This window comes from Myotis daubentonii, chromosome 2, assembly GCF_963259705.1.
Source record: "Myotis daubentonii chromosome 2, mMyoDau2.1, whole genome shotgun sequence".
In the NCBI taxonomy this organism is placed as follows: domain Eukaryota; kingdom Metazoa; phylum Chordata; class Mammalia; order Chiroptera; family Vespertilionidae; genus Myotis; species Myotis daubentonii.
In genome coordinates this window covers 153,008,619-153,034,927 of record NC_081841.1, presented here as the reverse complement: position 1 = coordinate 153,034,927, position 26,309 = coordinate 153,008,619, and the positions used below count along the sequence as shown (strand labels likewise).

The following is a 26,309-nucleotide window of genomic DNA, read 5'->3' as shown; positions in this document are numbered from 1 at the left end:
AATGGCTAGCCCTTCCATTTATTCCAATGAATTACAATGGAGGAAGAGGAAATAGGATCTAGACTGTTTTTGATCTATTAAATATTTACCTTATATCTACAACTTGGTACTTCTTGAGCAGGACTGCCCCAATAAGGCGAGATGTGATAATAGTCGAAGATGGAGATGACAAATTTGGAGAATTCAACATATATATGCAGTTTAGTCCGATGTCCCCATATGGCCTCTAAAATTCTGTATTTGGTCAGAGCTGGCTCCTCTTTGCTCCACTGCCTCAGATTCTGCTTCACCACTTTTGAGGGAGAGCAGGTTCAGATCGTCTGGGAGCTAGTGGGGGCCATTTCCTTGGCAGCTTGCTGGGCCAACCAGTACTTGTATCTTTTTGTCTTGGGCCTCTCAAAGTTCACCACAGACATAGGTACCCTGATAGTGTCAAGCCCATTTACCGTCACCTCACACCAATACTCGCCCCATCGTGTGATGGGCTCTTCTGGTAACTTTAATGCATGTGGGGCTACCACAACACCAAGGTTTTTTAGAAAATGGCGGGCAACTATTTCAGGGTTTAGCTCCCATTTGACATTGTTCTTCATCCCCACCTCCAGGTGACAGCTCTTCAGAAATTTCACTGTCGCCTCACCGGCCTTGGTCTGGATCCTTTCTAACTTCCCTTCTTTTCTTAGCCTCCACCGACTGCGTGAGGATGAGCTCCAGGTTGTCTTTGGGCCGGTGCTTCGTGTCCTCCACCAGCCGGTAGACGCGGTGCCGCCGGTGCAGGCGCGGCTTCCGACCCTCCCCGGCCAGCGGCACCTTCCACCAGCGCTCCACGATGACCGTGCCCTGGTTGTGAGAGAGGCTGAAGCCGCGCTCCGGGCCGGGGGTGCCCCCTTGGAGTTGGGGCCGGAGCAGCGCCCCGACTCGTCCTCTGCTTATCAGGTCTTAATTCAAATGAAGTAGTTGGAAAAACCATCACTTTTATTTGTGGATGGAAAGAAAAACCTTTGAGCTAATATTCACAGTCCAAAATGAGTTTAGTCATTGTTAAAAGAAGGGGAAATAACCAGTGCTTTAAATCAATCTCTGACATAAATAACCAATCAAACAAGGCAGATTTGAAAGAACACCAGTGCTTAATTAGCAGTTGCTGAAGATACCTTAACCAAATTACAAAAGCAACATTAATAAAAAAGGACAATTTGTTCAAAACCTAAACACACAAGATAATTGACATTTCTTAATACATTTGTACCACTTCTTATTTACTAATTACCCAAAACTTCACATTAAAAAAATAACTGACTACAAAAGTTAAATGCCAAAATTTCTCATAATTTCCCAAATCTGAGTTCAGTGACTTTGAGAAAAGGTTAAAAATGTTTTTTTATAGATATAATGGTGCATATTCCTATGTTCCTATCCTCCGTGCCTAATCCAAACCCATATAAATTGTGCTATTTTTCACTTTTGAAGTGTCTAATTATGATGTGTAGGACTTTGTGTTACTTCTTTTCCTTTCCCTAGATTCCATCATTTTTGAATAAATGTAGAGATCGAGGCATGTTCCATCTTTGACATGTCAGAATGATTATTTCTAGAGAACTGTCAAGCTAGATCAACTTTCATCCCTATGTTAAAGCGTGAACTGGAGTATTTAATTCAAAGACTGCCTTAGAATTTGACAGTATGACACTGAGAATCTATTGATAGATGTGAGATATACACCTAGAATTTGAATGATTTCCCAAATGTTTGAAATCTGAATATAAATGTTACTAAATGCATTAGTTCTAATAATAAAATAATATATACATTTGTGGTGTAGAGGGAGTGAATTTTTAAAAGTTTTCAAATTGACATTTTCCTGTAGATGGATTTTGTATATTTGTGTGATTATTCTTTTAGTCTACAGTAAAAACACATACATATAAACCTATATTCTATATTTTATTATGTTTATTGTAGATCATTCAAAATATATTTTAAAATAAACAGGCTGTTTTAAAACTATTTTAAATAGTCTTTTAAACTTCATATAATTTTTAAAAATAAATCTCTAGGCTTTCATCCTCAGTGTCAACCCACCCCCCATCCCCAGGACATAATATATAACTGAAGTAAGTACTAACTTTAACCCTCAAACCCAGATCACCTTTAGAGAATGCAGGTAATAAGAATAAAAGTAGCAATTTTTCCATTGAAAGATTGTTTTTTCCTTAAGAAAACTGCAAGCATTTTTTAAGAGATGACTATAGCAACCTAAGCTGACAAACTGATATAGAACAGAACACTGATACAGAACATTTGCTAACCAAATTTCAAATACATTGTAGACATATAATTTACTGTCTTGGTGTACATATTTATGTTATAATGATTATAACATGATTGCATAATGAATTAAAATTATTTTATAATGTAAGCTGAAGAAAGCACTTTAAGAAGCTCAGAAAAAAAATAGTAAAATACTATCCTACAGAATATTTCCCAATAGAAAATTAAATGAGAATATACACATAGGGTTCCATATTAAATCAGTATAAAGTAGGTAATCTTGCATGATGCAAAAGTTAGTCTTTAAGGCTTTAAAAAAAATGGAAACTCACAAAAATAGATAAACCTAAGTGTACAGGTTACAATTGCTTATAATGAAAAAACATGTTACCATACCACTCCTGAAGAAAATATTTTCAGCTGTCAGAGGCCCCATGTGATTCTCTTCTTGATCACAATAATCTCATACCCTGATTTTTACTGTTTTTAATTCTGTGCTCTCAATTATTGTTTTATTATATAATTATGTCTGCACAGTATGTATCAGTCAGGGGTTCAAACAGAGAAACGAACCAGTATAAGATATACATGGGTGGGAAAAATTAGGTTTACAGGTGTGAGTCTGCAAAACACAGGTTATTCTTGTTTTATTATTTGTTCATTATTGTATTAGTTATTTGCATTACAGCTATAGACCTACTTTTTCCCAACCCTGTATATTAAAAGTTTCATCTTAAGAAATTGTGTAAATGGAATTATACATGACTGTAAAAAAAGAAGGAAATCTTACTTTTTGCCATAGCACAGGTGGACCTGGAGAGTATTACTAGTATGCTAAGTGAAATAACCGTCAGAGAAAGACAAACAGCATATGATCTCACTTATATGTGGAATCAAATTAAACTGCTGGGGCTGACCAGCAGCCCCTGAGCACCGGATGACCAGATTACTCAGACACAGTTTGACTGTGAAAGAGATGGCTAAGAGGCCCCTGGCTGTAGTGGCCAAAGCAGCCTTGATTGCCTGCCTTGTTAGCCTTTTATTAGAATTTTTGTCTTTAGATAAAATCAATAGGGTGAGTAATCTTGGGAGGACACATGTGTTTACATTGTCCTCTAGGCAAGGACATCCAGGGATTAAGCATAAAGATTCCAGTAAACATCCAGGGGTCTGCACATACACAGTCTTGTTTGGAAAGGTCAAGGAATAATTAGGGATACCACCTTGGACACTCCCCTGAGTCTCCCCTAAGTCGGAATTCCTATAAACAGGGTATGTGGCCTCCAACACACTTCCTTTTTCTCAGAATGTCCTCCTTACAACTTTCCAACCAAGTCTCTTGTTCCCCAACAATAAACTGATGAACAAAATAGAAAAACAAATAGGCAAAGATACATGGAACAGACTGATAGCTATCAGAGGGGAGGGGAGAGGAGAGGACTGGATGAAAGAAGGTGAAGGGATTAGCCAAAGAACCAATATGCATAGCCTACAGACACAGATGAAAGTGTGATCATGGCCCCAGAGAGGGATGGGTGGATGTGGGCAAAGGAGTGGAGGGTGGGGACATCTCTAATAGTGTCAACAATAAATTTAAAAATAATATGAATAAATCTTAAAAAGAATAGTCTTACTCAAGTTTGGTCAAGGAGAGTGTTTTTGTCACCAGGTAATGCCAAACTCTTTTCCAAAGTGAATGTACCAATTCACACTCATCTGCAATAATATAAGGGAATTCATTTTGCTCAACAACTTGTCAATAGTTACACTTTTAAATATCAGCCATACCTGTGGGAATCTAATGGTATGTCGCTGTGATTTTATTTTCATTGATTACTAATGAGTGGTGCTATTTGCTTGTAGGCAATTTTAATTTTTATAAAGTGTATATGTAAGTTTTTTTTTTAAATCTTTTGGTTAGTGTTGTGCTAGGGGGAGGGACAGTGGCATGGAAAGATTACTGAATGTGTTTGGGGCAGGGACCGTGGCATAGAAAAATCACTAATTGTTTTAAAGAAACAAAGAGGTATGATATGCTCCAGCCAGGAGCATTTTTCTCCTGAACTTTTACCCTGCTAGTTAACGCTTTGTAGTTTTTGCAAATAAAAGCTTTGCTGCACTCTTGGTTGGGACTGTAGCTATGAGGCTCCCTACGTGGAGGTGCATGCTATAGTCTCTGGCCAGCTTAATAAAGGCTCTTAAATTTAAATTCTGAGTCGGTAGTCTATCTCGCTGATTGAACCCATAACAATGTGTCTTTTATGTATTAATTTGGGGGGGTTGTATATAGTTTGGATATTAGCCCTGTGTCAGTTGTTGGAAATATCATCTCAGCATCCATTTGGCTATTTTTTATGAGCAGAAATTCTTAGTTTAACACACTGAAATTTATCATTTGCCTTATAGTTTCTGCTTTACTTTCAGTTTAGGAAGTATTTTACTACATAGATATCATACAGGTATTCCCCTTGAGTAGTCAAAGACTAGTTTATTTTAAGTCTAGTGTCCATATACATATAAACTAGTTTTTACTTTATTTTTATTCTACTTAATTGTCTTATTATTCTATTCAACATAATTGATTTCTTACCTATTCTTTATGTGCCAACATCAGAGCATCTTAACTAAAATGTTTCATTACATATATATACACATACATATATATATATACATACATACATATATATATATACACACACACACACACACATATATATATATATACACACACATACACACATATATATATTTATATATGTATATATATACTAGAGGCCCGGTGCACAAAAATTTGTGCACTTGGGGGGGGTCCCTTCAGCCTGGCCTGTGCCCTCTCACAGTCTGGGACCTCTCGGGGGATGACCACCTGCTGGCTTAGGCCTGCTCCCCGGGGGATTGGGCCTAAGATGGCAATCAGACATCCCTCTGGCAGCCCGGCAGCCCTGGGGGATGTCCACTTGCCAGCGGGGAGCAAACTTAAGCTACAGTCGGACATCCTTAGCGCTGCTGAGGAGGCAGGAGAGGCTCCCACCACCACCGCTGTACTGGCAGCCATCAGCCTGGCTTGTGGCTGAGCAGAGCTCCCCCTGTGGGAGTGCACTGACCACCAGGGGGCAGCTCCTGCGTTGAGCATCTGCCCCCTGATGGTCAGTGTATGTCATAGTGACCAGTCATTCCCAGTCTTTCTGCTGTTAGGGTCAGTTTGCATATTAACCATTTACTATATAGGATAGAGGCCTGGCGCGCAGGTTGGGGCCGGCTGGTTTGCCCTGAAGGGTGTCCCGGATCAGGGTGAGGGTCCTGCTTGGGTGCCTGGCCAGCCTGGGTGAGGGTCTGATGGTTGTTTGCAGCTGGTCACACTGCCTTCAGGGTGGGGGTTCCCACTGGGGTGCCTGACCAGTCTGAATGAGGGGTTGATGGCTGTTTTCAGGCTGGCCACACCCCCTTTAGGGTGGGGATCCCCACTGGGGTGCCTGGCCAGTCTGGGTGAGGGGCTGAGGGCCATTTTCAGGCTGGCCGGCTACTGAAGCTCCCAGCCTCTTCTTTTTTTCTTTTATATTCTGGGATTTATTTACCTTCTATAATTGAAACTTTGTTGCTGTCACTGGAGCTGAGAGCTGCTCGCTCCAGCTTGGAGGCCATGGCCTGCTGAAAGCAGATATCTGGGGTTTGTTTAGCTTCTATAATTGAAACTTTGTTGCTGTAACTAGAGCTAAGAGCCCGCTCCAGCTCTGTGGCCAGGACTGGCTGAAAGCAGGTATCTGGGGTTTGTTTATATTCTATAATTGAAACTTAGTTACTTTAAGAGCTCAGAGCCGGGCCGCGGCAGGTGGGGAACCTTGACTTCCTCCGTCACTGGAGCAAGCAAGCCTCTTGCTTGCTTCAGCTGCATGGCTGCCAGCCACCATCTTTGTTGGTGGTTAATTTGCATATCACCCTGATTAGCCAATGGGAAGTGTAGTGAAGGTATGGTCAATTACCCTTTTTGTCTTTTATTAGATAGGAGATATATATGTAATTGAATAAGTCTTTTCACCTTTTTCTTATTCTATAATAGCTTTTGACTTTTCTTGACTATTTGAACTTTCATATAAATCTTACAACTGTTTAGTTCCACAAATAACCTGTTCAGATTTTGTTTGAAATATCCTTTGATTTATCTCTGAGTTTGACAATTGATATTGGATATGAGTAAGTCAATTTTGATTAAAGAATGATTTTGTTCCTTAAACCTTCTACTTTGGTTCTGCCTGCTTGACAATATCTGAAAAAAAAAAAATGCTTTTAAGTTTCTTGTAGCTCTCAGAATCTTTGGGAGGATTGGAGAATAACATTTGCAATCCAAAACCTCACTGGTTCCATTTGCCTAAGGAACTTAAATACTGGATTTAAAAAAATAAAATGCTATATTTTAGCAATTAGAGAATGAACTCATTGTTTGTTTTAAGTTATTATCCATTTTACACTAAAAAAATCATAGTTATTGTCATAGTCTTTGACACTTCTTTATTACTGTCATCAGTTATAGACCACACTACTCTCCTATGTGATTCAGGTAAACAGGACTATCAACCTTCCCTCCAGGGTCAAATAATTGAAATTTTCTGTACTCTATTTTAGGATTTTCTCTCCTATATTACTGTGGCAGTCTCCCTTGATATTATTAGGTGAAGATGCTTCAAAAGGGTTCAGAAAGGCCAAGTGACAGAAGAGGAGAGAAAAAGCAATATTATTACTCACGGTACAAAGGTAGAAGAAATAAAACAATTTGAGAATGGTGAAAAACTTAAAGTAGATAAAGTGTTATGGATTACATGTTACACATTTTTAAATCAGTGATAACAAGTAATCTTCAAATCTTGAAGTATATGAGTATCCTGAGATTTACTTTGTAAATGGTTTTGCTATTGGGAATTGAAAATGTCTGTGTAACTATCTTTTCCTCTCTAACACATATTTAAATTAACCTTTAATTTTATCATTTAAATTTTCCAGGGGCAATTTTTACTTTTGACAAAATAGGCTTCTTTTTTAATGATAGCAATTGGTTAAAACAGGATTTGATTAATAGAAATTCACTCTCCATTAAACAATCATGAAATGTTTCTAATCTGTTAATAGAGCTTGGGGTAAGCCACTTAGAAATTGCTATGTTTAATATTTTTTATAAATTTCTATTTCCTTTCCGTCTAACCTATCATAAAATAGCCATAGTCAATTTATTTTAAAAATGTGAAAATAATTATTTTGTTTCAAAGAGAGTTATTATTGCTCTTATGAACTATTATAAATTTAAATGACTCAATAAATGAACATGCCCTATAGTAACCACCTTATTCTCATCTACTTTCTAAGAATATTATATTTAGCTGTAAGGAGGAAGATGTTCATCTTAAGTATTATTTGCAAGAAATAGCAATATAATATACCCAAATGAATGAAAAATATTCACTCTGTCAGAAAGTGGGGTTTTCACATTAATTTAACTGGCAAATTATCAATTAACTAAAAAAAATGAAATATATTAAGTATACAACCTAAATTGCAGAATTATTTTAAAGGGTAACTGCATCTCTTCAGGGTACCTTTAACCATAGTTAATTACTGTTGTAATGTGGAGTTATGATTTTGCTGTATTTTTAATAAGGGTTCAAAATTACCTTTGGAATTTGCCCTCATGTGTGTTTTCACCAGATATTTAAATCATGTTATAATTACATTTATTATAAGGGGTTTAACGGCTAAAGCAAAATCATTAAATCTTCCACTTTTATTTACAGGGTTTCTCATTTCAAATCAGTGCTTTTCTTCCCATACTATTTAAACCACTTGTTTTCTTTATTTTGATTTTCACATATTCTGAAGTCTTGAGAGAACACTTATGGTTTACAGTTTAGTCACTATTTTATAAAAATTACATTTTGCTTAAGGCTATATTTTGATAAAGGTATTAAAACCAGAAGAAACTCTGCATTATCTCTAATAATTTATTAAAAAGTATTTTCTATAATCACTTGTGCTGTTCTTGTACCTAAGTACAGGATAAAAATAAAGCAATGGGACAATGTGAGTGAGGAGACAGGGGAAAGCTAGGTAGACAGGAACAGGAACCATGGGGGATGGGGGAGAGGAAGTAAAACTAGGCAGTTACTAAGAACCCCCAACTGGGTGGGGAAGGAAGATTGTTCATGAGAGACATGAGCTTTAACATGTATGAATGTTGCTAAGACAGACAGCTTGCAGATAACCAATCACAAGGCAATAAGGTATATAAACTAATCTCAAGGCAAATGTCTTTGAAAGGACAAATTAGGATCTGGCAAGACATGAATCTGCCCTAGATTTAAAAGCGTGCACTTCCTCTCTTCTCTCTTCTCTCCCCTGCACACAACGGGTTCCTGTGGTGGGGAGGCACCTCCCTGCACCCATCCTGAGACTTTAACACCTGACTGTAACAGGGAAAGGAAGCTCTGGACACTGGCCTGCTCCTGGAACCCTAGCTGTACCTTTTCCACTACTGGCCTTTTCACTGATCTGTTTTGTCCATGACTTCACTCTTTGATTTTGTGAGACAATGAACTCAAACTCAACACCTCACATTTTGGTTTCCTAAGGATCTCCAGTTTGAGTTTTCTCAACTTTATTACAATTTTGCAAGCCTCTTTAGATAGTGAAAGGAATTTTAGGAATAAAATAGGCAGGTTTAGGGAGCCCTAGGAATAAAGAGGGTCCATGGGGGACGAATGAAGAGGTGAGGACTTGGAGCCACCAGAAGGCATACATTCATAGAGAATAGAAAGTTGTCACAGGATAAGGGGAGAGGTAGGCATGCATTCACAGAGGATAAAGCAAATTCACAGAGTATTGGGAAGAAGGAAACATACTTTCACAGAGAATAGAGAAATGACTACAAAAGCTGGGAAAAGGATGACATGTTCACAGGAGGTAGAGAAATGTTTAAGATATGAGGGAGAAAAAGAGGGGAGCACCTTGTGGGTTTTGGGCTTTGAAGCTGATATTCTGCAAAAAGACTGAGCAATTAAAAAAGCACAGAGTCATAAAATGGGGAATGGGTCCAATTAGAAGAGAGCATGAAGTGAAAAAGAACTACAGTCTTTTTAAACCTTAGAAAAATGTAGCTTAGTGGGTTACCCCCTTGGGACACCCTCCCTACGTGGGAGTCTGTATTTGCTTCCAATAAATTTTCACCCTTTTACTAACAAGTCATTTCAGTTCGCAAATTTTATTCTTCAAACTTCAAGACAAGAACCCACAAGGATGAGATCCGCTCCCCACACCCTACGTTTCAATAGTACACAAACAGAAATTTTATATAAGGGTTCTAAGGACAAATTTAAAATGAGACCTAATTGTCCCTGTTGAAAATAAGGGAAGAAACTTCCCCCTGCTTCTTCTTAGAGCATTTACTTTAGAAAACTTGCAAGTACTTTATTCTCTCTTTGAAATGTCTACATATTCTTTTTTTAAATTGTTGACTATTACAGATGTCCCACATTCCTCCCCAACCCCCTGCCCCCATCCTGCCTTTGTCTCCCTGCACCCTGCCTCCCCCAAGGCCTTCACCCCATTATTGTCTGTGTTCTTCTGCTTGATGACCCAGGAATGTCCTCTTCAAGGACCTGAGAGCCATCTCTTTGAAATTTAAAAATCAAGGAAGATAACACCTCTATCTCCCAGTTTCTGTGAAAGATCATGAGCCTAATTTCCTGAGTGCTTTGCTTCAAATAAATGTGTGAGAAGTTTGTTTCTTTTCTGAATAAAGCCAATTAGCTAATAAGATGGTAACTAAAATTACCAGGTAAATTTAGAGTGAACTATGTAAGATACATACTGCTGTTAAGCTTTCTTACTTGAGGACTAGTGGTGTTTATATTGAAAACATGTCTGTTATGGGTAGTGTCTGCTTGGCTACATAAAGGGGTGAGATTTCTTTCTGTCTGCAATCTCCCAGGGCAGTGGTTGGCAAACTCATTAGTCAACAGAGCCAAATATCAACAGCACAACCATTGAAATTTCTTTTGAGAGCCAAATTTTTTAAACTTAAAACTATATAGGTAGGTACATTGTTATTAACTTAATTAGGGTACTCCTAAGCTGGCCTTTGCTAAAAACATCCTCAATCTGATTGAGGTACGTTCACTGAGGAAGACCCCTTCGAACTCTCCCATCCACACTCGTCTTATATACTTGTTTCATCTATCTCCTTTCGTTCATCCTTTCTATATGTTCAAACCATCTCAACATACCTTTCTCAATCCTCGACACTACCTCTTTCACTCCACAACATTCCCTGAAATTAACTTAATAAACTTTACTTAAAGTTTTAAGTTAACTTCGCACTGTATGTGAACACCCGCACGTGATATTTTGTGGAAGAGCCACATTCAAGGGGCCAAAGAGCCGCATGTGGCTTGTGAGCCGCTGTTTGCTGACCACTGTCCTGGAATGTGCACATTCTTATTAATGCTTATTTGCCGGGAGCCGGTCCATCCTTGCTGTTTCAAGGGACCTGGCATATATGGCATACGGTTCTTAATATGTTTGCTCACCTTCTTGGCGCTGTGTTTTAACCAAGGTCACCTCTCCGAGAAAGGTTGAATCCCCAGGTAGGGATTTTCCCCTGAAGTTAGGGAGGGAATAAAATCCCTCAACTAAGTGCCAGGCGGGTAATTAATCCCTTTAACTACGAACAATCATGCTTAAACTACATAATCTTTTCTCCCTGGAATGGAGATAAGAAACGCCCTAACCTTTGTAATAGAGATTGATAGGATTGAATCAACTGGTATAAATACAGTTGTAACAAGACAGAAACACTCAGAACTTAGAACACAGAACTCAGGAGACAGAGCTTAGAAGAGAATTCAGAAGACAGAACCTACACGGAGCCTGGAGACAGAAGAACTTCGCTGGAGAGAACATGGCAATAGATCCTGGACTGAACCTGACTATAGAACATGGCAAGAGAACCTGACTAGAACCTGGTGACTGAACCTGGCTGGAGATCTGAGGCAGAACCTCTCTGGAGATCCAGACCAGAACTTGGCTGGAGATCCTGGCTAGAGATCCTGGCTAGGCTGCTGATCAACTGAACGCTGTCTCCGTGTCATTCCTTTTTCGCCAACTCCGTCTACGCCTTTGGGAACCCCTGGACCTGCTGGGGTTGGACCCCGGCACTTATTCAATAATAAAAGCGTTTGATTCATCTACTTAGAGGCCTGGTGCATGAAATTCGCGGATTGGGGGGGGCGGGTTTGTCCCTCAGCCTCGCCTGCACCCTCACCAATCTGGAACCCCTCAGGGGATGTCTGTGGGATCAGGCCTGAACCGGCAGTCAGACATCCCTTTCACAATCCAGGACTGCTGGCTCCTAACCGCTTGCCTGCCTGCCTGCCTGATTGCCCCTAACTGCTTCTGCCTGCCAGCCTGATTGATGCCTAACTGCCCTCCCCTGCAGGCCCGATCACCCCTAACTGCCCCTCCTTGCAGGCCCGATTGCCCCCATCTGCCCTCCCCTGCAGGTCTGATCTCTTCCAACTGCCCTCCCCTGCCAGCCTGATCACCCACAACTGCCCTCCCCTGCCACAGCCCACCTCTTCCAGTGGGACCCACCTCCTCCGTGTGAGGCAGCAGAGATGCTGGGACCGGCCTCCTCTGCGCCACGTGGAGCTGTGGGACCCCCAGGCCTCACTGTGCGGACTGATAGGCCAGGGTACAGAGGGTTACCAGAGCAGAGAGCCCCAGGTGCCTAACCATGGGCAAAATTATAAGCCTGTTAGGGCTTTAGGGCAATACAGTTCTTAATGGCCATTTGTAACCTTCCCACCGAAAGGAATTTTAGAGACAAAACAGTCAGGTTTAGGAAATGGAGAGGGTCCACGGGAGAGGAATGCATATGTGGATGACAGAAATAGCTCCAAGATGCCAGAATGCTTATCTTACTTATGCAGAGGATAGAGAAATGCCACAGGATAAGAAGGGAAAAAGACATAGAGGATAAAGAAAAGTCACAAGATATGGGGAAGAAGGAAACATATTTTCACAGAGGATTGAGGAATGTTGCAAGATAAGGGGAGAGTAGGAGGGGGGGCCCACATGGGCTTTGAGCTTTGAAACTGATACTATGTAGCAAAATGACCAATGAGGAAAGCAAGGGGGTCCTAAATTGAGGAAGGGTCCAATTAGAAAGGGTCAGGGTTGGACAAAGAACTGCGGCATACATAAAAGAAAAAGAGACATGAGTCAGGTTTTAGATTTTTGGATTTAGATTTTTCCCATTACACACACAGAGAGAGAGCAGGTTTTCCCATTTGGGGACCCCTCCCCAGGGAGTCTCCTGTGGGGACACCCCTTCCTAATGAAATATGGAAATTAAACTGGAACCCGTGGTTTTTCCTCGGGGCAGGATGCAAAGGTGATTTACCGGGTTCTTGTCTAGGTGTATTTGAAGAATGAAGCCATGGACCAAAGATGGTATAGGAAAAGGTGGAAATTTATTGGGGAGCAAGCACAGACTCCCACGTGGGGAAGAGAAGGAGACACACTAAGTCCCTCCTTTCTAAGGTTTATAAAGGCTGTGGCTCTTTGTGTCCTAATATTCCCTCTGACTGGTCACAATAGCAGCTTCAGAGGTCAAACCCCAGGTGGGATCCCCCTCTTTTTCTCCCTTTTGTGTTTCTACTCCCTGTGGCTTTCCCCTTTATTCTGTGAATGAGTGGATTCCTTTCCCTTTATTTTGTAAATTTATGCCAGCTTTGTAGCCCTGCTGTTCTCCCCCTTGGGCCCCCCAACTCCTAAAACTTCCCAAACCTGCCTATTTCACCCCTAAAACTCCTTTCACCAGGGAGAGTTGGTATATGCTTCCAATAAACTCCTACATTTTTATTAAAGAAATCTTAGTCCACAAATTCATTCTTCAGCTTCATCGGATAAGAACTCACAAGAAGAAAAGTCTGCACCCTGAACCCCACATTTAACCACCACAGGAGGACAGAGACCAAGAAAAACTCACTGGACACCTGGAATCAGACCATCTAAGGAATGCAAACTGTCCCAAAGACACCTGATCCCACACCTGCATTCCAGCCACACGCCAAGCCCACCAACTCAGCCGCAGGCCCACTGACAGCAGAGCTTCCCACCAGTGACTGAATAGAGCAGTGATGGCGAGCCTTCTGAGCTCGGCGTGTCAGCATTTTGAAAAACCCTAACTTAACTCTGGTGCCGTGTCACATATAGAAATTTTTTGATATTTGCAACCATAGTAAAACAAAGACTTATATTTTTGATATTTATTTTATATATTTAAATGCCATTTAACAAAGAAAAATCAACCAAAAAAAATGAGTTCGCGTGTCACCTCTGACACGCGTGTCATAGGTTCGTCATCACTGGCATAGAAGGATGAAACTCCAGCTCCTGGCTGCTGCCACCATCAACCCAATGTCCCCTTGGCTCAGTGCTCTGCAGCCCTTCCCTTTGGATATCTTATCCCCCTTAAATAAATTCACTTTTTTTAATCAACCATCTAAGTGGCTATTTAGCTTCTCCATTGACCACCATGTTAACCTTTCAAAGCCCTTGCATGACCATTCCCTTCAGCATTAACTCCTAAGGGTCACATTGAGGCTTTAGCTGTGTTTCGGCTCCAGGACCAGAGAAGCAGCAAAATCAGAGTGAGAGACAGTGACACCAGGGCTGACATAAGGACCAGCTGCATTGATTAATGACCCCCTCGCACCCACCAATCAGCGGAAACCACCACAAGGCGACACGTCTGGAAAGCTGATGATTATTCTATTGGGATTCCCTCATAAGCCTCAGTATAAAAGCTCTTTGTACAGAGACCTCAGTTATGCTCTCTCTCTCCCTCTTTCGCTTAAGCTCCAAGGGCCCTTATACTACTTCTGTAACTTTCTAAATGAACTTTCCCATATAATTTGAGTTCCTTGGCTCTGAATTCTTTCAAGCTGACTTAAGTACGAGGTTGCTGAACTGACATCCTACCTAACTCGTCACTAACGCCCAGTGCTGCTTTTCCCTGATAACATATGTATGTGCATAAATACATATATCAGGTTGCTCAACTAAGAGATTCGTATACTGTTTTATTTAGCAATTCTTCCCACTACTGTGAATAATCTAGGAACAAAAAAGTCAAAGTTTCCATTTCAATATAGCAGACTTGTCAGACATATTTGTTTCCTCTCCATACCCAGTTGCTAGTGGAATGATAATATACATTTACACCCAGGAACAAAGCTATCGACACAATGAGGAAGTTGAGGTGATTTTAACAGATCTTGGAACTAGACTTTTTGCACATGGAAGGTACTGAAGATTAAAAAAAGACGAAATAGTCACAGTCCAAAATAAGTGCCTAAGGGGTCTGCAGTGAAAGTGAGAGCAGTTGTCCAGGGATTCGTAGAGAAAGGCTGGTCTCAGAGCTTGGGTAGATAAGTACCAAGGACTAGAGTGAGAATGGGAGTGAAAAAATCCGACAGAGGCTGAAAACCAGGACTACAGGCTTTATTAGAGGAGAAGGACCTGCCGGGCTGCCTCGCAAGGGGAGGACAGCAGCACGTACAGGGGTGGGCACGCCTTTTGAGGGGCGGAATGGGAAGGGGTGGGGGCTTAGTGTACTCGGCACACACTGATTGGTGGCTCACTGTATTGTCCATATAGGACAAGGGCTTAGGGTATTTGGCAGGTGTGGATTGGTGGTCCAATGTATAGTCCATATAAGGTACATGGTTAGTCACACAGGTATTTCCGGGCTGCAGGTTACATCATACTCCGCCCACCAGTTGGGGGAAGGGAGGATCTATCAGGGAGAAACAGAAACTTTTGTCTATAGTATCTGTGCCAATCACCAGTACCCTCCACTCACCTCCCCTTACCACTGTCCTATATAATTATGATGACCCTCACATTCAAAAAGTGACTGAGAGCCTGCTTTCTCTCTTAGGCAAGAATGAGAAGGGTTTTCTCCAGAGAAAGTAAGTGCCTATATTAAAAAGAAAAGGCTCTGAAATAAGCGATTGGCCCTAATAAACACAGATGTGCTTTTCTTTATGATATTCCTGCCTTCACAATCTAGTGACCTACTTATTCTCACTAAAGTTGAGTGTCCCAGTCCATGAGCTTCAGGGACGTCCTCAGATCTTCCTAACAGCCTGCCTTTTCAGAAAAAACATAAATGTGAAAACAGGTCCAAAAATCTAGAAGGAGAGGAACCCAAAACCCTTATCTCAAATAATCACTGTCTTCTATTCCTTCATTTTTCAAAAGATGAATTTTCGATGAGGGACTTATAAAAAATGGTAGCAGTTATTAAAAATAAAGATCAAGTCATGGTTCAGTTGGTTGAGGCTCATCCCATCCACCTAGAGGTAATAGGTTCCATTCCTTGTCAGGGTATATGTCCAGATTTCAGCTTGATGCCAGTGGGGGAGAGGGAAGGTCATGCAGGAGACAGCTACTTAAAGGTTCCCTCTCATAGATGTTTCTCTCACTCTCTTAAAAATCAATAAAAACATATTTTTAAATAAAATAAATCAAGATACACAATAGAGCTGGCCTTGGAGTAAATGTAATTATGGAGAAAACATTACAAACCATTTTAATTGTCATTTTTGGAGAAAGTTGGGAGAAATTATGTCAATTAAAATTTTAAAGAGCTATGAAAGAGAAACTGTCAAAGAAAAAATATCAAATATGACAAATATAAAGAATAAAATTAAAAAATCTAAATAAAGAATTAAAGATGCAGTCAATAGTATCAAGAAAATCTCAACAACAAAAAAAGAGAAAATGTAAAAGAAAGTTCTAAGTGGAAAAAAAAAATTGCTAATCTGGCAGGTTCAAAGTCTACCTAAAAAGAAATACCAGACTAAATGGATCAAAATAAATTCTTACAACATAAAATCTAGCAGAACTGAGAAAAGATTCAAGTAGACAGATCAGAGAGGCACACCAAATATGGATCAAGGTAAATAATTTAAAAACCCTAAGGAAATATTCTTGAAAATCTTACAATACCACAATAAAAGAGGACATTTTAAAATCTTGGCCAATAATGGTCACCATTAAAGGAAACACATCACACTGGCATCAAGCTTTTTATTATTAACTAGAGGCCTGGTGCACAAAAATTTGTGCACTCGGGGGGTGGGATCCCTCAGCCCGGCCTGTGCCCTCTCCCAGTCTGGGACACCTCAGGGGATGACCACCTGCTGGCTTAGGCCCACTCCCCAAGGGATTGGGCTTAAACTGGCAATCAGATATCCCTCTGGCAGCCTGGGAGACCTCAAGAGATGTCCACTAGCTAGAGGGGAGCAGCGTTAAGCTGCAGTTGGACATCCTTAGCGCTGCTGAGGAGGCGGGAGAAGCTCCCACCACCACCGCTGTACTGGCAGCCATCAGCCTGGCTTGTGGCTGAGCAGAGCTCCCCCTGTGGGAGTGCACTGACCACCAGGGGGGAGCTCCTGCATTGAGCATCTGCCCCCTGATGGTCAGTGTATGTCATAGTGGCCAGTCATTCCCAGTCGTTCTGCTGTTAAGGTCAATTTGCATATTGCCCTTTTATCATATAGGATAGAGGCCTGGTGCATGGGTGGGGGTCGGCTGGCTTGCCCTAAAGGGTGTCCTGGATCAGGGTGGGGGTCCCGCTGGGGTGCCTAGTCAGCCTGTGTGAGGGGCTGATGGGTGTTTTCAGCTGGTCACACCGCCTTCAGGGTGGGGGTCCCCACTGGGGTGCCTGGCCAGCCTGGGTGAGGGGCTGATGGCTGTTTTCAGGTTGGTCACTCCCCTTTAGGGTGGGGGGGTCACCACTGGGATTCCTGGCCAGTCTGGGTGAGGGGCTTAGGGCCGTTTTCAGGCTGGCCAAGCCCCCCCAGTGATGGAAGCTCACAGCTTCTCCTTTTTTTCTTTTTTCTTTTTTTTTTTCTTTTTTTTATTCTGGGATTTATTTACCTTCTATAATTGAAACTTTGTTGCTTTGAATGGAGCTCAGAGCCAGCAGCAGCAGGCGGAAAGTTGGCTGCCTCCATCACTGGGGCAACCAAGCCTCCTGCTTGCTCCAGCTCCATGGATGCCGGCTGCCATTTTGGTTGGGTTAATTTGCATATAGTCGCTCTGATTGGCTAGTGGGCTTGGCTTAAGGTGTAGCGAAGGTGCAGTCAATTTGCATGTTTGTCTTTTATTAGTGTAGATACAGAATATAAGAATTAATGCTGCAAAGGCTTCCAACTTCTGAGAAAACAATATTCTTAATTTCCATATTAATTCAAATTACCAAATAATTATAAGAGCAATAGTAAGATTATATACCAAATGTTATTTCTCAAGTTATTTGAGGGTGAATAGGAAGAAAACATATAGGAATATCAGGAAAAACCAATACTAAGTATATGGAAATTCAGAAAACACTGATTCTAAGTCAAAAACCATGATATGTGAGCAATAATCCTGCACAATGAGTTCATTCTTCAAGAGGTGCTTTGAAGTAACCTGGGGAAAGGGAGGAGGGACTTTCCATTTTATATACACTGAGTGGCCAGATTATTATGACCACCCCATCAGTACTTCGTTGGGCCACCTTTTACCTTCAATACTGCGGCAATTCTTCTTGGCATTGACTCCACGAGATGTTGAAAGGTGGTGCGAGGAATCTGACACCATGCCTGATGAATAGCACTGTCCAGTTCTGTGAGATTTGATGGTTGTGGAACCAGCTGCCTGATGGATCTTTTAACTTCGTCCCACAAATGCTTAATTAGATTGAGTTCTGGTGATTGTGGGGGCCACCTAAGCAAGGTAAAGTTTCCTTTATGTTCTTGAAAGCACTCCTGCACAATACGAGCACCGTGGCATGGTGCACTGTCTTGTTGGAAGAAGCCATCTCCATTGGGATAGGCCATCAACATGATATAAGATGAACTTGATCAACAACGATACTTAGGTATGTTGTGCTATTCAGACGTTGTTGCACACGAATTAAAGGGCCCATATCATGCCAGAAAAACATGCCTCAAACCATAACACTGCCCCCACCAGCTTGAAGGGTTGTACTCATGCATTTGGGGTGCATGCTTTCATGCTGTTTCTGCCAAATTCTCACTCTGCCATCTGCATGATGCAACTGGAAACGTGATTCATCGGACCACATGACTTTTCCAATGCTCGACTGTCCAATCCTTGTGTTCCTGTGCTAATTGGAGACATTTTTATCTTGGTAACTGCAGACAGCAAAGGTGTTTGAACAGGCCTTCGGCTTCCATATCCCATATGATGCAGTGTATAGCAAATTTGCCTACAAATGTCAGGTGGTCATAATAATCTGGCCACTCAGTGTATAGTATGACTGTGACTAAATTTTAGGATATGTCGAAGGCACTTCATTATTTTATTAACAGTGACAAATAACTAAACACCTGCAAAAACGCACAACTGAAGGAAAAGATTCAATATTTTATAAAATAGAGAATGACAACTTTTAGAGAAAATGGTGGATAGGAAAAGAGATTGTGTTTGATCTTCGGTGCTAGAAATATAATTGAAGTACAGTATTAAAATTGGAGCTACTAATTTGTATTAGAATGTAAATCCCATGACAACAAGATCATTTATGTTTTTTTGTGTAACTGTTTTGTTCTCTACTGAATTCTGAATAAAACAGTGCCTGGCATGTGGTAGATGCTCTATAAATTGTTATTGACTAAGAAAATGACAGATAATCCTAGTATCCTGCAGAAATCTTCAAATAAAAAAGAACTGTATAAACTTCATGGAAAGAGAAACAGAATTTTAAGACTCTCATGGATTGTTACAAAGCAATCAATAAAGCAATTAAAATCATATCATAGTAGTATAATGAGAATACACTTGTGAAAAAATGAGATGAATGAGGACTATTAGTTGGGTGGATTAGAAGTTAAATACTTTTTCCTTATAGAACACCAATAGATAAACCAAGAATAACTGCAATAATAACGTTTTTAGAGCTATGACCTTATCAACCTCCAAATTAAAAACAAACATGCAAATAGGTATAGTGTTTGCAGAGAGATACTAGACTGGGTATAGGGCACCATATGAAATAAGTTGTCTTTTATTACAAACTTTTATTATTTAATTTTTCACTATATATGTAATATTTTTATATATAATAAGAAAAACAAGAAAACATATCAGGTATATAAAGTCAATAAAAGCAGAAAATCATGGTTAAAAATTCTTAATGAGCTTTTCTCCTTGCATGAGTAAATGTATTTAAGCATTACTTGGTCTTCCCCATAATGGTTGTCTGTATGGTTTAAATTATTTTTGAACTCAAAATAACTTATAGAAATAATTTTGAACCTTTTTTATTTTCACATTTAAACTTGGGATTTTCCAAAGTTAGGGTATTACTATTTTTTTAATATGGTCGTTGCTCATACCCCATGACTTCTTCCTCTTCCTTTTCAGAGTTGCCTAAAGTGGTATCTGTGCCAAACACACACACACACACAACAATATGGAAAAATGTATTTTTTAATAATTATATGGAGACCCAATACCATTCACTGAAACTCAAGTTTCTCTGGCTTTTACTGTTGAGTATGCACTTAGGCCTGGAATCCTGGTGAGCTGTTTATTCCTCCCTTCAGATTCTACCCTGCTCTATCAAAAGCAGACTTCAGTTTACCTAAACAAGAAGAAACATAGGTGAGGAACTGGACTGAGAGGTCAGGCCAATGGCACCAGGCACCGTCCAGGGACTATTTACATAATGGAAACCAAAAGCCTCTGCCTCAATGACCAGGAAATGAAAAGTTGTGTAGGACCTATGTTGGTTTGGTGAAGGAGGAATATTTTACATCCTTTGCCACAGAAAATGAAATGAAAATAAGCCCGTTCATAGAATAGTATCATTCTTTTCTTTCTTCTTCTTTTTTTTAAATCCTCACCAAAGGGCTATTATTGCTTTTAGAGAGAAAGAGACTGGGAGAGAGAAACATTGATCGGTTGCCTCGTGCCCAACCAGGGATCAAACCCACAACCTAGGTATGTGCCCTGACTGGGAATCGAACCTGCAACCTTTTGTGTAGGGGATAATGCTCCAACCAACTGAGCCACCTAGCCAGGGCCAGAATAATATTATTCTTAAATGCAGAATTTCTTCTTATTAAAAGTGAGACCCAACAGCAGACATGCTGGAAGATATTAGAACTATAACTCTCTGTGATTGCATTAAATTAGAGACAAATAGATATACTAGTAAAAGCATCTCATTTCTGCTAGTTGTGTTGGAAATAAGAATGCAGGATAGAAATATTTACCCTCTTTTAAAAACCAAGAACATATTCTGTGCCTAGGTTAGAGTTAGCCAAAGATACCCCTCACCTCCACCACAGCCAACCTTCCTAAGGTAATAATATCTACTCCTAAAAAATGCATCCTGTGGGTAAAACAAATATAATACTTAAAAGACAAATGGAAGAGCATTATGTTAAGCAGCAAAATAAGCCAGTCAGGGAAAGATAAGTATCACCTGATCTAACTCATTTGTGGAATATATTGAACAACATAAACTGATGAACAAAAATAGATTCAGAGAAACAGAAGCATCCAACAGACTGTCAAACCTCAGAAGGAAGGCAGGGGAGGACTGTGTGTGTGTGTGTGTGTGTGTGAGGGGGCGAGGGTGAGAATAACCAAAAGACTTATATACATGCATATAAGCCTAACTAATGGACACAGACAACAGGGGGGTGAGGGCCTGTGTTGGGAGATGGGAGGGGGCTGGAAGAGGTCAATGGTGGGGGAGGAGACATACATAATAGTTTTAACAATAAAGACTTTTTAAAAAAACAAAATGTGGGAGATCATACTAGGCAAGACCAAAAAAGGATGGTGGAAGTGGTACCTCAACTGGCTCTTTATAAATGGTCAAGATATGAAAAAAGAAAACCATGTTTCTCAATGAATAAATGAATTATATACATAATGGAACATTGTTAAGCCATTAAAAAGAATAAATTTCTGCCATTTGCAACAACATGGGTGATACTTGAGGGCATTGGACTATAAGAAATAAGGCAGAAAAGATAAATACTGCATGCTGTAATTCATATGTAAATCTAAAACAAACAACAACAAAATGTCAAACTCATAGAAATAGTGAATTGAAACGTGACAATGAATGGAATAAATAGAGAGATTGGTAAAAGCATACAAACTGAGCTTTAAACTGATTGAGAACTGAGGATATAATATAAAACGAGGTGATAATAATTGTATTATAAAATTGAAATTTTCCAACAGAGTAGAACATGTTCTAACAAATAAATATATGAATAAACTAGAGGACCAGTGCAAGAAATTCATGCATGGGGGGTGGTGTCCCTCAGCCCAGCCTGCACCCTCTCAAATCTGGGACTCCTCGAGGGCAGTCGGACACCTCTCTCACAATCCAGGACTGCTGGCTCCCAATGCTCGTCTGTCTGCCTGCCTGATTGCCCCTACCTGCTTCTGTCTGCCAGCCTGATCATCCCCTAATCACTCCCCTGCCAGCCTGATCAACGTCTAACTGCTCCCCTGTCAGCCTGGTCACCCCTAACTGCCCTCCCCTGATGGCCTAGTAGCCTCCAACTGCCCCCCCCCGTTGGTCTGATCGCCCACAACTACCCTCCCCTGCTGGCCATCTTGTGGTGGCCATCTTGCGTCCACATGGAAGTGGCCATCTTGTGTGTTGGAGTGATGGTCAATTTGCATATTACCTCTTTATTATATAGGATAAACAAACACTATAGTGACGGATGTGTTAATTTGTTTAGTGGGCAGATCCTTTCACAATGTGTACCTACATCTAATCACTGCAATGTATACTTTAAGTATATAAATATTTTGTCAACTAAATCAAGCTGAAATTAAAAAAAATAGGATATAAAAAAGGAGTGTGAAGAAAAATGCAGTCACAAATTTGGGGCAATAGCACACACTCTCACACACAGAGAACTTAAAGGAGAAATCCAGCATAATACTGTCAGAAGAAGCAAGAGGCTCTATCTCAGCCCACACTGGGAAGCAGTGAGACCTGAAATTGCACCTGCAAAGCAGAGATGGGATTTTGAAGAGTCAAGTGAGTCACGTCTTTTGCTTCTTGTCTTCTCTGAAAGCCACTCATCTGTTAGGAAAAAAATGTTCTGTGTGTTTTTATGTAATCCTGCTTGTTATGTTTTGCAGACTGCTGTTAGGTTTGAAAACCGAAATTCTGTGGAAGGGAGTACATTATGGATACAAGTGTTAAATTACCAATGCTTTTCAGTAAAATTAAAATGTTAATCTATCACTATAATTAGCTAGTTTGTTAATATTAATAGTAGGAAGAAAGCAAAGGGGGAGATGGGTGCATGGGCAATGAAGTTGGGTGACTTAGGAAAGGTGTTTGTCTGCCAGTCTAGCCTGGGGAACAAAGATCATTGGCTAGGAGGGTTGATCCAAGGCAAGCAGGCAGAATCCTGAAGGGTTAATTGGTTAAGCTCCCAGTTAAAGTCCCCAGGCAAAAATTTCCCTCTCCCTCTCCCTCTCTCTCCCTCCCTCTCTCCCTCTCCCTCTCTCTCTCCCTCTCACCCTCTCCCTTCCCCACCCCCTCCCCCTCTCCCTCTCCCTCTCCCTCTCCCTCCCCCTCTCCCTCTCCCTCTCCCTCTCCCTCTCCCCTCTCCTGCATGCACAGGCACATTGCTCCTGCTCCCTTGCACTCTCTTGCTCCATAACCCACACTTGTCCTTGTGCCTTCATAGCCACATGGCCTTAAGAACCTCACATGAAATGGACAGCCAGATGCTTGACTGGGCTGTACTTTATATGGACTGGGAATCTGGGAAGTGGCCTTACTCCTTGCCCTGATAAGACAAGATTGGACTTTTTACATGATGGGACAAAGGGAAATGTGACATTGAAAACGCAAGGGTTTAATTCCAGGGGGAAAAAAGTTACTCATTCTCCCATGTGAGTCTCAGAAAATTACTTTCCTTACAATCTCTCAAGTATTCCACTTCCACTGGCACAGGTAGGGACACAGAGTGCACCCCAAAGATAACAAGTCCACACTCTGTGTTTTATAACTCTCAGTGAACCCTAGTGGAAGTGACTTAGAAGAGAAATTTGAGAATAATTAAGGAGAATATACAAAAAGTGTCTGTATTCTCAGTGTAGCTGCATAACCTCTGCTTTTAGTTGTTTAAACAAGTCTGGGCAGGTGTGCTTAGAAGTCAGTGAAAACAAAAGAATTGCAGCCTACCTATATTACAGGAAGTAAGTCTATGATTCTAACCATCTTCTCTTAGCAATCAAAAGGCTTTCTGGCCCAGTGGCATGGCTCAGTGGTTGAGCATGGACCTATGAACCAGGAAGTCATGGTTCAATTCCCAGTCAGGGTATATGCCCTGGTTGTGGGCTCCATCGCCAATGTGGGTTGTGCAGGAGGCTGCTGATCGATGATTCTCTCTCATCATTGATGTTTCTAACTCTCTCTCCTCCCTTCCTCTCTGAAATAAATAAATAAATATATATATATATTTTTTTACAAAAGGCCTTCTGGTGCTTAGTCAGAGAAGGAGGTGGTCAGCTCTCACAGTGATGGTCTAAACCAGAGGATACTGGACCAATTATAATTAAAATGACTCTTCACAATGATACGGAATTTTCAGACTGGAACCCAGATTCTTCGTTTGTCAGAGTCGAAGAATGAATCCACAGACAAAAGGTGGTATAGCAAAGGTGGAGATTTGTTAAAGAACAAGTACAGACTCCCACTTGGGAAGGAAAAGAGTCCTACAGAATGGACTCCCATGTGGGGAGGTGGAAAGGGTCCCACTGAGTTTCTTTTCCCCTATGGCTTATAAAGGCTGCAGATCCTGGTGCCTTTAATATCCCCCCTTATTGGTCACTATTCCCTTAGACTGGTTACTATAGTAACTCATGGTCTCAAAGGTTGAACCTCACCCCTCCTTCCTTATTGTTTTCCCACTCCCTTTGGGCTTTCTTCTTCTCCTTCTGGATGAATTGTTTTCTTCTCTTTATTTTGTAAATATAGACCTTTTGCTGTTCCCAGCTCACTCATTCTATGGAAATGTACCTGTTGCAGCTTTTCAGCTTCCCTATTCTATGGAAATATACCTTCTGCTGCTCTGTGTTTCTATTTAGTATTCTGAAATAGAAATCTTTGCAAAGAATTTCATATGTAACTTTTTTAAAAAATGTATTGGGGTGACATTGGTTCACAAAATCATACAGGTTTCAAGTGTTCAAATCAAGAAAACATTTACACTGCATCCTGTTGTCCATTGCCCCAGACAAAGTCTCCTTCTGTCTTTGTTTGTCCCTCTCTTTCCCTGCCTTCACCTACCCCCACCTCCTTCCCTCTAGCTATCACCACATGGTTATCTATGCCTGTATATATGGGATGTTTTTTGCTTAATCCCTTCATCTTCTTTCATTCAGTCAGTCTGTTTCTTGTATTAATGCCTCTGTTTCTATTTTGTTGGTCACTATATTTTGTTCATTAGATTGCAAAAGGTAAGATTACCTTTTTTTTTTCTACTCCTTATATTGTAAATCAGCAAGCTTAACAGAAGGCGCCTTAGTGAGCCAATTAATTTGGAGTCTTTTATTATGCTAGCAGGCCCAGAATGCTTCCAAATTCTGAGCAAAGCAATATGGAGGAAGTTTTCCCTTTATACCACCCAGCCCCTTTGTCTTCCAAATATGGAGTTTCTGGACCTTTGCAAGTTTTCAAAGAATCCCATGTATGCTTAGCAGATATCTTGCAGGAAGCCTGTAACCTTGAGTACAACACAGTTCTATTGAGATAACTAAAACACCTGGCATGAGAGTATGGGAGTATCAGTCCCTAGCCTACAAGGTCAGACAGCTAAGTTTATCTTCCCTATTATTCAAGTAAGCTAAAAAGCATATATTCACAGAAGCTAAAAAGCAGGGTTAATTCATAGATTAAGGAACCATCTAAGAATAGCAGAGTTGACTCACAGAACAAGGACCATCTAAAATAGAGAATTTCAAATAGCAGTTTTACAAAATAGAGATTACTATGCATCAATAGTGTTCCATTGTGTGAAAGTATCACAGCTTTTTTTATCCACTCATCTACTGATGGGCATTTGTGCTGTTTTCAGATCTCAGCTATTCTAAATAGTACTGCAATTAACATAGGGGTACATATATTCTTTCAAATAGTGTTTCAGTTTCTCAGGATTTATCTCCAGAAGTCAGATTGCTGAGTCATGAGGCAGTTCCATTTTTAATATTTTAAGGAAACTCTATATTGTTTTCCACAGTGGTTGCACCCAGCCTGCATTCCCACCAATAGTGTGCAAGCATCCCTTTTCATCAAATCTCTATCAGCAATTGTTGTTGGTTGATTTATTGATAATAGCCATTCTGCCAGGCATAGGGTTTTAAGTTGCATCTTTTTGATGATTAGTGACATTGAGCTCTTTTTTCATATGTCTATTGGCCATCTGTGTGTTCTCTTTAGAGAAGTGTCTATTCAGGTCCTTTGCCCATTTCTTAATTGGGTTGTTTGTTTTCTTGGTGTTGAGTTGTATAAGTGTCCGAGTAGAGTATATGGGATGTTATCCAAGGCGTCCCTTGAGATAAACTTAACTGTACAGGTGTTTGAACATTGAGTAGTTGTTAGCAAAGAGACTACTCTAAGCAAGCAGGACCAAGGGTGGGCATTATCATCTGACCTTATATTAATCTAGTTAAGACAGCCGGAGGAATTATGCCACACACAAATATGCAGTTGCAAATCACACAGCAACACTTTGTTGCTCACAAGGTTCCTGCTGCTGTGGGCTCAGACTTAATGGGGTCCCCAGGGAAGCGTGGCATCCTCTGCGGGCAGCCGCGGATTCGTCTTTGGGTGGCTGTCCGTCTGGTTGGGTCAAATCAGAAGGAGGAGGGCGGCCGAAGTCTCGCAATTGCAGGTTCGGCCATTCTTCTGCCAT

The 26,309-nt window shown here is 40.7% G+C and overlaps 1 pseudogene; it reads right to left on the bottom strand.

Annotated features, from left to right (window-relative positions):
* Positions 1-26,309, bottom strand: LOC132226727 (large ribosomal subunit protein bL9m-like; annotated as a pseudogene).